This window comes from Chlorocebus sabaeus, unplaced genomic scaffold, assembly GCF_047675955.1.
Source record: "Chlorocebus sabaeus isolate Y175 unplaced genomic scaffold, mChlSab1.0.hap1 unalloc_scaffold_413, whole genome shotgun sequence".
Classification (NCBI taxonomy): domain Eukaryota; kingdom Metazoa; phylum Chordata; class Mammalia; order Primates; family Cercopithecidae; genus Chlorocebus; species Chlorocebus sabaeus.
In genome coordinates, this window is record NW_027327719.1 from 155,457 (window position 1) to 165,040 (window position 9,584).

The 9,584-nt window shown below is 50.0% G+C and overlaps 1 pseudogene; it reads right to left on the bottom strand.

The window, feature by feature from the left end:
• Positions 1–343: 343 nt before the first annotated feature.
• Positions 344–3,100, bottom strand: LOC140711255 (uncharacterized; annotated as a pseudogene).
• Positions 3,101–9,584: the final 6,484 nt, after the last annotated feature.

The following is a 9,584-nucleotide window of genomic DNA, read 5'->3' on the forward strand; positions in this document are numbered from 1 at the left end:
AGGCTTTCAGTGGTGGGTGCGAGTGTGGGAGTGATGAGTGTGCGGGTGTGTGTGGGAAGAACGATGGGGATGGGGTCAGCCCCAGCCACCATGAAGACCTTAACTGTGCATCCACCATCCCAGCAACCTCCCTGAGTGAGTGTCTTTAGGGTGCTGGTCTTGTTTTACACGTGGAAGTGAATCAGAGTGGGACACTGCCTTGCCTTAGAGAGGTCACACTTCTTCTCCTTCTCCTCCTCGTCCTCCTCCTCCCCCTCCTCCTCCTCTTCCTCCTCCTCCTCCTCCTCCTCCTCCTCCTCCTCCTCCTCCTCCTTCTTCTTCTTCTTCTTCTTCTTCTTCTTCTTCTTCTTCTTCTTCTTCTTCTTCTTCTTCTTTTTTAAATTTGTGACAGAGTCTCACTCTGTTACCCAGGCTGGAGTTCAGTGGTGTGACCTTGGCTCACTGCAACGTCTGCCTCCCAGATTCAAGCAATTTTCCTGCCTCAGCCTCCTGGGTAGGGTAGCTGGGATGATAGGCACGCATTACCATGTCTGGCTAATTGTTGTATTTTAGTTTCACCATATTGGCTTGGCTGGTCCCAGTCTCCTGGCCTCAAGCGATCTGCCCGCCTCAGCCTCCCAAAGTGCTGTGACTACAGGTGTAAGCCACCACACCAGGCGAGAGGTCACACTTCATGCCAAGTGGGTGGCAGCCACTCAGACAGCACCGTAGCTGGTGCTGGGAGTGAGAGGTGCTCAGCGTCCTAGGAAGGCAGAGGGCTGCATGAGATGTTGGGGGAGGAAGGACTGGAGGAGGATTTGAGATTTTCACCTGAGCAACTGGGTGGATGGAGGGGCTGTTTACAGAGAATCACAAGAATGTGGATGAGCAGGTTAGGGCACTAATAAACCACTCTGTTTTGGTCCACGGAAAATTTGAGATGCTTCCCTCTGTCCAGCTGGGGCTTTGGGAAAGGTCAGGGTTGGCATCTGACTGGGATGGATGTTTGGCAGGGAGCAGAGTATGTGGATGGTTTGTGAAGCCCGGAAGGGCATGAGATTTCCTGTAGCAGCGTCCACTGCAAATGGAAGGACATTTGGCCTGAGCCCAGACATATACAAGTTGGGCAGAGAAGGGGGTGGGTTCTTGGTACCCACAGAGGAAGCAGCTATGGAAGTACAGGAAAACCAAGGGTGTGGGGGCACATGATGCAGGAAGCTCAAATAAGATGAGGAAAGAGGTTTTAAAGACGATCAGGGCTGGAGACAGTGGTTCATGCCTGTAATCCTAAGACTTTGGGAGGCTGAGATGAGAGGATAGCTTGAGGCCAGGAGTTTGAGACCACCCTGGGCAATATAAGGAGACCCCATTTCTATAAATAAATAAATACCATTGGTACTTGGCATTTCAGGCGGGGAACAGCAAACACATGAAAGCTCTGAGGCAGGAAAGGGTAGTGATTAGTGCTCGCTCCTGGTTCCTTTATCAGACCTTAAAGAGATGCAGAGACATTTCAGGTACTCCTTGGCCGAGCTCCTTCAGGGAAAGCCTAAGTTCGCTTCTACTTCCCATCTATTAATTTTTTTTTTTTTTTTTTTTTTTTGGAGACAGTCTCACTCTGTCGCCCAGGCTGGAGCGCATGCAGTGGCACCATCTCAGCTCACTGCAACCTCCACCTCCCGGGTTCAAACGATTCTCCTGCCTCAGCCTTCCCAGTAGCTGGGACCACAGGTACGCGCCACCACGATCGGCTAAGTTTTTGTATTTTTGGCAGAGATGGGGTTTCATCTTGTTGGCCAGGCTGGTTTCGAACTCCTGGCCTCAAGTGATCCACCTGCCTCGGCCCCACAAAGTGCTGGGATTACAGGCGGGAGCCACCGCGCCCTGCCCTACTTCACTCCTACTTCACTCCTAACGCCCACCATACGTGCTTTCTAATGTTTGCTGAATGACAAGGTGAACGAGTGAATGGGACTACGTGACTTCGGGCAGCAGGCAATCGTATTTCTTGGACCTCAGTTTCACTTTTTGTAAAGCAAGCCTATCTCTCGCTCTCTGCCCTAAAAGCCTGAGTTCTAGGCTTGAGATGAGCGCGTCCTGTAGAGCAGACTCCAGGTGGACGTTGAGCTGGGTCTCTAGGAGGCCAGCTCTTGGGTCCGGTCCTCCCGCGATATCCGGCACGCCCAGTCCCAGCGCCGCCCCGCCCAACCTCCCTTTGTTCCCCCAGGCCCCGCCCTCTCCGCGCGGATCGCTCCCCATTGGCCGGGGGACGGGCCCTGGGCACCCGGCTCCGCTGGGGGCGGGGCGGCGGGCGGCGGGCGGGGCCGTGTGCACCTGCACGGTGTGTGTCCCGGCCGCAGCCCCGCGCCAGCTGCAGCTCCTTGATCTGAGCCGGATCCTGAGCGGGGAACACGGGCTGAAGCGGCGGGGGCGGCCCCGCACCGGGGCTCTATTGTTGAGGCTGCCGCGGCTCTGTGGGCTGCTCAGCTGCGCTCCAGTCGGCCCAGGCGCCGCGGCGAGGAACGAGCGCTGCGAGGCGGCTGCCTGAGGTGAGATGGCGCGACGGGCGACGGGGTCTCCTGACCGGGTTGGGGTCTCTGCCCCGGGCGTGGCGGCTCCGAGCTCGGCTCCTCAGGGTCCGAGGTCGGGATCCGGGGTCCTTGCGCCTGGGCTGTGTCTTGGCCTCGGGTGGCACCGGGGGCTTCGCTCCTGCTGCGATACCGCGTGGGCCCGCGCGGGGGTGCCGGTCGCCCTGCGGGTGGGGGCAGGTCCCCATTGCTCCCCGGCTCCCCGCATCTGCCGCGGAGGGGACTGCATGGACCCGGGCGCTGGCTTCTGCCCGCTCCCCCGCTGCGTGGCTGGTCCCCGCGTGCGGCAGAGGGAGCCCTGCGAGGACCCACTCGTGGGGCGGGGTCCGGGTCACCGCGAGTGGGAGACTCCGCCGTCCTCCCCGCCCTCTCTCGCAGCGAGACCGCTTCGCTAGACTCACCGAGGGGACTGAGCGGACCCTCCGACTAGGGAGTCCGTGACTCTGGGTGGGGCCTCTTTCCCGACGCCGCATGACGGCTTCCTGAGTGTTTTGTCACCTATATAGGTGGCTGCGTGGACCCGCTCACGTGAGTACTGGCCGCCCTGTTAGTGGGGCTATGCGCCGCCCCGTGGCTCTTCTGGGTCGACCCCGCCTGGGACGCGCGTGTATGGGGGTCCGTGCGCGGGGAGCGCGGTTGGTGGGGGCGCACTGCCCCTGCCGCATGGTTTATCCTCTCACTTGCCCGGCGGGAGGAAGCGAGAGGCGCGGGCCGGGAGTTGTCGCGCAGCGGCCGCACCGACCTCTGCCCTGGCCAGCGGGTCCCGGGGGGCGAGGGGCTGTCACCGCACGTCCCACCGCCGCACTTCCTCCTCTGGCCCCGAACTGGGCTCTGATTGGAGGGAGCAGGGCCCTTCTGCCCCGCGCTTCTTGATTTCTTCCGTTAGTAATGGGAAGAAAAAAAATCTGGAAAGCCAGATTGAACTTTGTAGCTCTCAGCGCTTGGAGAGTGGAAGAAACTCTCCCAAGAATTTGGCCGGCTGGAAAATGCGTTTCAAGCAGGAGCATCCACACCCACGGAAGGAGGCCAAGACAGTTACAGTTAGAGGTCAGATTTACGAGGGGGAGCGAGGGTGGGTGGGGAGACTCCGACCTCAGCTTGATGGGAAGACCTGATGCTGCCCCTCAGACGCTGTATTTCTCAGCCACCAGGGAAAGTGGAATCACTCCTTAGTGAATGCTTTCATCAAACTTTTGAAAAACCTGTAATGTCCCAGGAAGGAAAATCGAACTGGACAGTTTTCCCCTTTTAAGAGTGTTAAACCTCCCGGAGACAAACAGCAGAAGGCTCAAGGAGTCCAAATACTCAACCTGAAGTTCTTTCTGAACAAGAGGTGGTGTATAAGGAACAGGCATACCAGACAAAACTGAACTAATCACCGCAACTGTGGCTCCAGCCCTGTAGCGTGTCATGTAGGCCCTTTTGCCTTCTCTGCCCTCCCCTGTCCCAGACCCCAACGCTACCACGCACCTCCAGTCATCAGCTCCTGCCAACCCATTGCTATGAACTCTGTTTCGGTGGCTCCCTTCTCTCTGAAGTTTTGCTTGTTCTCCTGAAGTCCTGGTCTTTAAGAGCTTATGATCTGCAGGGACAGATTGGCTTTGGGCAGTACATAGTTAACTGTAGCACAGCTTGAAAAATGCTCTGATAGAGGTGGGCAGGCAGTTTGTACATGCGGGTAAATGCGAAGTCCTTTTTCGATACCATGAATCCAAGTATTCATGCTATTTTAAATCTGCATTTCTTTGACTCTCCAGAGGGTTTTTAGATTAATTTTTTTTCTATTACTTCCTAGTGTTTGTTGCATAGTTCAGAGTACTTGATTAAAACTTACCAGGTCGGCCAGGCGCGGTGGCTCACGCCTGTAATCCGAGGACTTTGGGAGTTCTAGGCAGGCAGATCACTTGAGGTCAGGAGTTCAAGACCAACCTGGCCAACATGGTGAAACCCTGTCTCTACTAAAAATACAAAAATTAGTTGGGCGTGGTGGTGGGCGCCTGTAATCGCAGCTACTCAGGAGGCTGAGGCAGGAGAATACCTTGAACCCAGGAGGCGGAGGTTGCAGTGAGTGAAATGGCTCCACTGCACTCCAGCCTGGGCCATAGAGTGAGACTTCCTCTCAAAACAAAAACAAAAACAATGTACTGGGTCTACCTTCGGCTCTGGAATTTTCCTGGAAGGCCTTCTCTTCTGGGCTTCATTTTTCTCACTTTTGAGGATTGTAAACTACATAATTTCCAAGAATTTTTGCCCTACACCTTTAATTCTTCCAAGCAAATATAGCAGAGAAAAATTCTCTTCCCCGCAAAGGTGTAAGGAAGTCTCTCACAGAAGGGGACACATGGGTATGGAAAAGACAGAGGGTGTGTGTGTGTGTGTGTGTATATATATATATATATGTATTTTTTTTGGAGATGGAGTTTTGCTCTGTTGCCCAGGCTGGAGTGCAGTGACAGGATGTCGGCTCACTGCAAGCTCTGCCTCCTGGGTTCACTCCATTCTCCTACCTCAGCCTCCCAAGCAGCTGGGACTATAGACGCCTGCCAGCACGGCCGGCTAATTTTTTGTATTTTTAGTAGAAACAGGATTTCACAGTGCTAGGCAGGATGGTCTCCATCTCCTGACTTCATGATGTGCCCGCCTCGGCCTTCCAGAGTGCTGGGGATTACAGGTGTGAGCCACTGCGCCTGGCCGACAGAGGATACATTTTTGAGCTCTACTTTTCAGAGTTCTTTTCTCTAGCCCTGCCCTGGGTCCCAAACAGGGAACTTAATTCACTCTATCACTGAAGTATACTCTTGTTTTGATGCCATTGGTATGTTGTCCTAGAGATTTGCTGTTGCTGCTAGGAGTGTTTCATAGTTAAGAACTGATGCAACCTCTCTTTTGTCAGTTTATGAGTCTATAAACCATCTTGTTTCCTTTAGTATTATCTCCCTGGAACTGGAAGGTCAGAGATGAAGTTTTCTTAGATTTTAAGTCTCAGTCTTTGCTATCTACCTTTGTGTCCCATGTCACCTGCTGTTCCCCCCGCCCCGTTTTTCATTTTAATGTTTTTATTGGATAGGTGTCTATTATTGCAGGCTACCTCAAAACATTTTTGGATATTGACAGGATATAAGTATGAATAATATGTAAAAGATAACTTCTTCTAGTTCTTTTGAGCAGAGGATTTGGTTTCGATATGTGACCCTATTAAAGCTTTTGTTAAGTCCAAGTACTTTCTGAACTTCAGTTCCCTTACCTGTAAAATGGAGTTAGTTTTTAGTAATACCTATTCTGCCTAACTCAGGAGATTGTTTTGAGGATCAAATGAAATCATGAATGTAATGGAATTTTGTAAATTTTAAATGAAATATTGTAATACCTCAGATTTTTTTTTTAAAGGCCATATTAAGAATGGAATGAATCTGAGTTTTCCTTTGAAATCCCAAATGTTTAATGTACAGAGAAGTTTTAATGTGTCTGTTGGGGAGCTTCATTAGGATTGTTTTCTATCTTTAATTGGCCAGTATTGTTTTATATTTTAACATTTTTGGGGAACATCAAAATTTGTGTTTCAGTTATCATTAATGTTTTACAGTTATTGAATGTGCATGATTTAGTCTTTAACAATCTCTTCAATTATTTACATTCCCATGTAAAAAATGCAGTAATGAATGTCCATGTAAATAACATTCCCATGCTTTAATGAAGCATAATTTCTTGATACTGCAGTTTCTAAGTGCCCTGTCTTGAGGTTGGGAAAGCTAAAGGGCAGTCAGAGGTCACGGTCAGAAAAGCATCACCTTTGACATTTGAAATCCAGCAGCAGGTATCACAGTGAACCCCACTCCAGCATCCAGGAAGTTTCTCTGCCCTACCTCTCCTCCAGCCACCTCAGAATCTGTGTCTGCAGTGTTGGTCCTGCTTTCCTGTCTCTCCTCTGCCTTTTCTTTCTCTTCACCAACTTCTACCGAGTGCCTCTGATGTCCCAGACAGTGGCAGTGGGAGTACAAAGGCTAACAAACCCGGCCCTGGTCCTCAAAGAATTGATGTTTTCTGTGCAGATATTAAGTGACACTGTCATATATAGTGTTGACAAACATTGATACAGATTTCCTGTGAAGTGCAGAAGCACCATCCTAGAAGCAGAGATGCAGAGGCAGCACTGGTGACTCACACATGGAGAGCTGGAGTTCTTGGTCTAGTGGGATAAACTGACTTGGACATCATTTCAGTGCAGTGGAGTGAGTGCTGGGATGGGCTCCCTGGGGGCATCTGGGGCTGGGTTTGTCTGGTGTTCAGTCTCCTGCGTGGTACTTAGAGTTTATCAGTAAGATGAGCATTGGGAGGTTTCTAAGTGAAAGGAAAGGCAATCACTTACCTGAAACCTGAAATTTGTAGGTGTTCTGGGCCATTTATAATTCACTGAATCTGTTTTGTCAGAACAAGTCTATCATCTATTGTTTTGGATGGAGTGTGGCCAGCCCTGCCTTGTGATGTAAGGAAATCAGGAAATGCTTGTCAGGTGTCAACACCGTGCCAGACACTTCTAGGGGTTCCACATAAATCACCATATTCATTTCTGTTGCTGCTTTACCATTTCCACAAATTTTGTGGCTTAAAACAATTGAAATTGTATCATCTCACAGTTCTGAGGGGCAGAAGTCTGACGTGGTGTCACTGGGCAAAAATCACCATGTGGGCTGGGCTGCATTCCTCACTGGAGAATTGTTTCCAAGTGCTTTTAGCCAAATATAGTTCCTTGTGGTTGCAGGACTGAGGTGTCTGTTCCCTTGCTGGCCATCTGTTGGGGGCTGCCCTCAGTTCCTGAGGCCTTTATCTGGTCTTTGCACGTGGTCCCATCAGCTCAGGACTAGCTAGGCCAGGGACCTGGTCAGGCTCTCCAGTTCCCCTGTGTGCATTTCTCTTCTTCCACTCGGAGAAAGTTCTATGCCCTATTTTAAAATATTTTTTGAGATGGAATCTTACACTGTTGCCCAGGCTGGAGTGCAGTGGCATGATCTCAGCTCACTGCAACCTCTACCACCCAGGTTCAAGTGATTCTCCTGCTTCAGCCTCCTGAGTAGCTGGGACTACAGGTGCCCACCACGATGCCTGACTAATTTTTGTATTTTTAGTAGAGATGGGGTTTCACCATTTTAGCCAGGATGGTCTCCATCTCTTGATCTCGTGATCTGCCTGCCTTAGCCTCCCAAAGTGTGGAGATTACAGGCATGAGCCACCGCCTGGCCAGTTCTATGCTCTTAGAGGCTCATGGGATTAGATTGGACCTCCCTGGATAGCCCAGGATGCTCCTGCTAAGGCCTGTGGCAAAGCCTTTTTGCTGCGTGACATAGTCACAGGTCTCGGGTATTGGAATCTCCCACCACAGTTACTGATCCACTTACTACAGCAGCCTGGGAGGTGCTTTTCATTGCCTCTGTTTAACAGATACGATTTTTTTTTTTTTTTTTTTTTTTTTTTTTTTTTGCAAATTGGCAGGAACATGAAGATCCCTCTTTTTCTTTTTCTTTCTTTTTTTTTTTTTTTTTTTCAGGCGGAGTCTCATTCTCTTGCCCAGGCTGGAGTGCAGTGGTGTAATCTTGGCTCACCACAACTTCCAACTCCCGGGTTCAAGCAATTCTCCTGCCTCAGCCTCCTGAGTAGCTGGGCCTACAGGCACTTGCCACCAAGCCTGGCTGATTTTTGTAGTTTTAGTAGAGATGGAGTTTCACTATGTTGGCCAGGCTGGTCACAAACTCCTTACCTTGTGATCCGCCCGCCTTGGCCTCCCAAAGTGCTGGGATTACAGGCGTGAGCCACTGCATCCAGCCATGAAGATCCTTCTTAAATGAGAAAACCGTTCCTCTGACTTGATGTGAGGCTGTTGGTGAGACTGATAGCAGTGGCGACAGGTCCATCAGAAACGGAGCTAAACTTTGTGTTTTGGAGTATTTTGATGGCCTGCCCTGATTATGTAAGTTTTGCTAAGAAGTCATTAGAGTAATTCCTCTACTGGAAGAAACACCCATATGGGGAATTTGGGACTTTGACTTTTCAAGTTTTACACAAAGGACTCTTCATGGGTGAAAAGTACATGATTCCAGGTCCATTTCTAGAATGGAAACAGCTGCATCAACCCAACAGTGATTCACATTCCTGAGTTTGAGAGAATCTGATTATTTCAAGGCCGAAGCCAAAAGCCCAATAAACAATGTTTGTACCTTTATTCATAGTTAGGAATTAGGTGCATCCCGTGGTCAATAAACAACTGATGGTGGTCACCAAGTAGTTTAAAACCAAGCAGGACCTCATTTTATCATGTGGGTGTTTTTGATTTTTTAAATGAAGTTTTTATTTTCCTGTGCAATAAATGACAAGCTCTGACTTGAAATACATTTCCTTTAATAAACCAGAATCTAGGGCCGGGCGCGGTGGTTCACGCCTGTAATCTGAGACTTTGGGAGGCCGAGGAGGGCAGATCATGAGGTCAGGAGATTCAGACGATCCTGGCTATGGTGAAACCCTGCATCTACTAAAAACACAAAAAATTAGCCAGGCATGGTCGCGGGCACCTGTAATCCCAGCTACTCGGGAGGCTGAGTCAGGAGAATGGTGTGAACCTGGAGGCGGAGCTTGCAGTGAGCCAAGATCACGCAACTGCACTCCAGCCTGGACGACAAAGTGAGACTCAGTCTCAAAAAAAAAAAAAAAAAAAAAAAAAGAAAAAAAAGAAACCAGAATCTATAATCCTAAGGTTTTTAACTGGCTTTCAAAAATTTATGAAGTCCCCAAAATCCTGTGCAACAATTTTTTGTATATGCATCCATGTGTGTTTATGGGGAGACGATTTATAGCTCTCCATACATTTTCAAAGTGGTTGGATTCCAAAAAATTTTAGAATACACCACTTGGGCCTGGTGTGGTGGCTCACACCTGTAATCCCAGCACTTAGGGAGGCTGAGGCAGTAGGATCCACTGAGATCAGCAGTTTAAGACTAGCAACATAACGAGACCTCCACCTCTACCAAA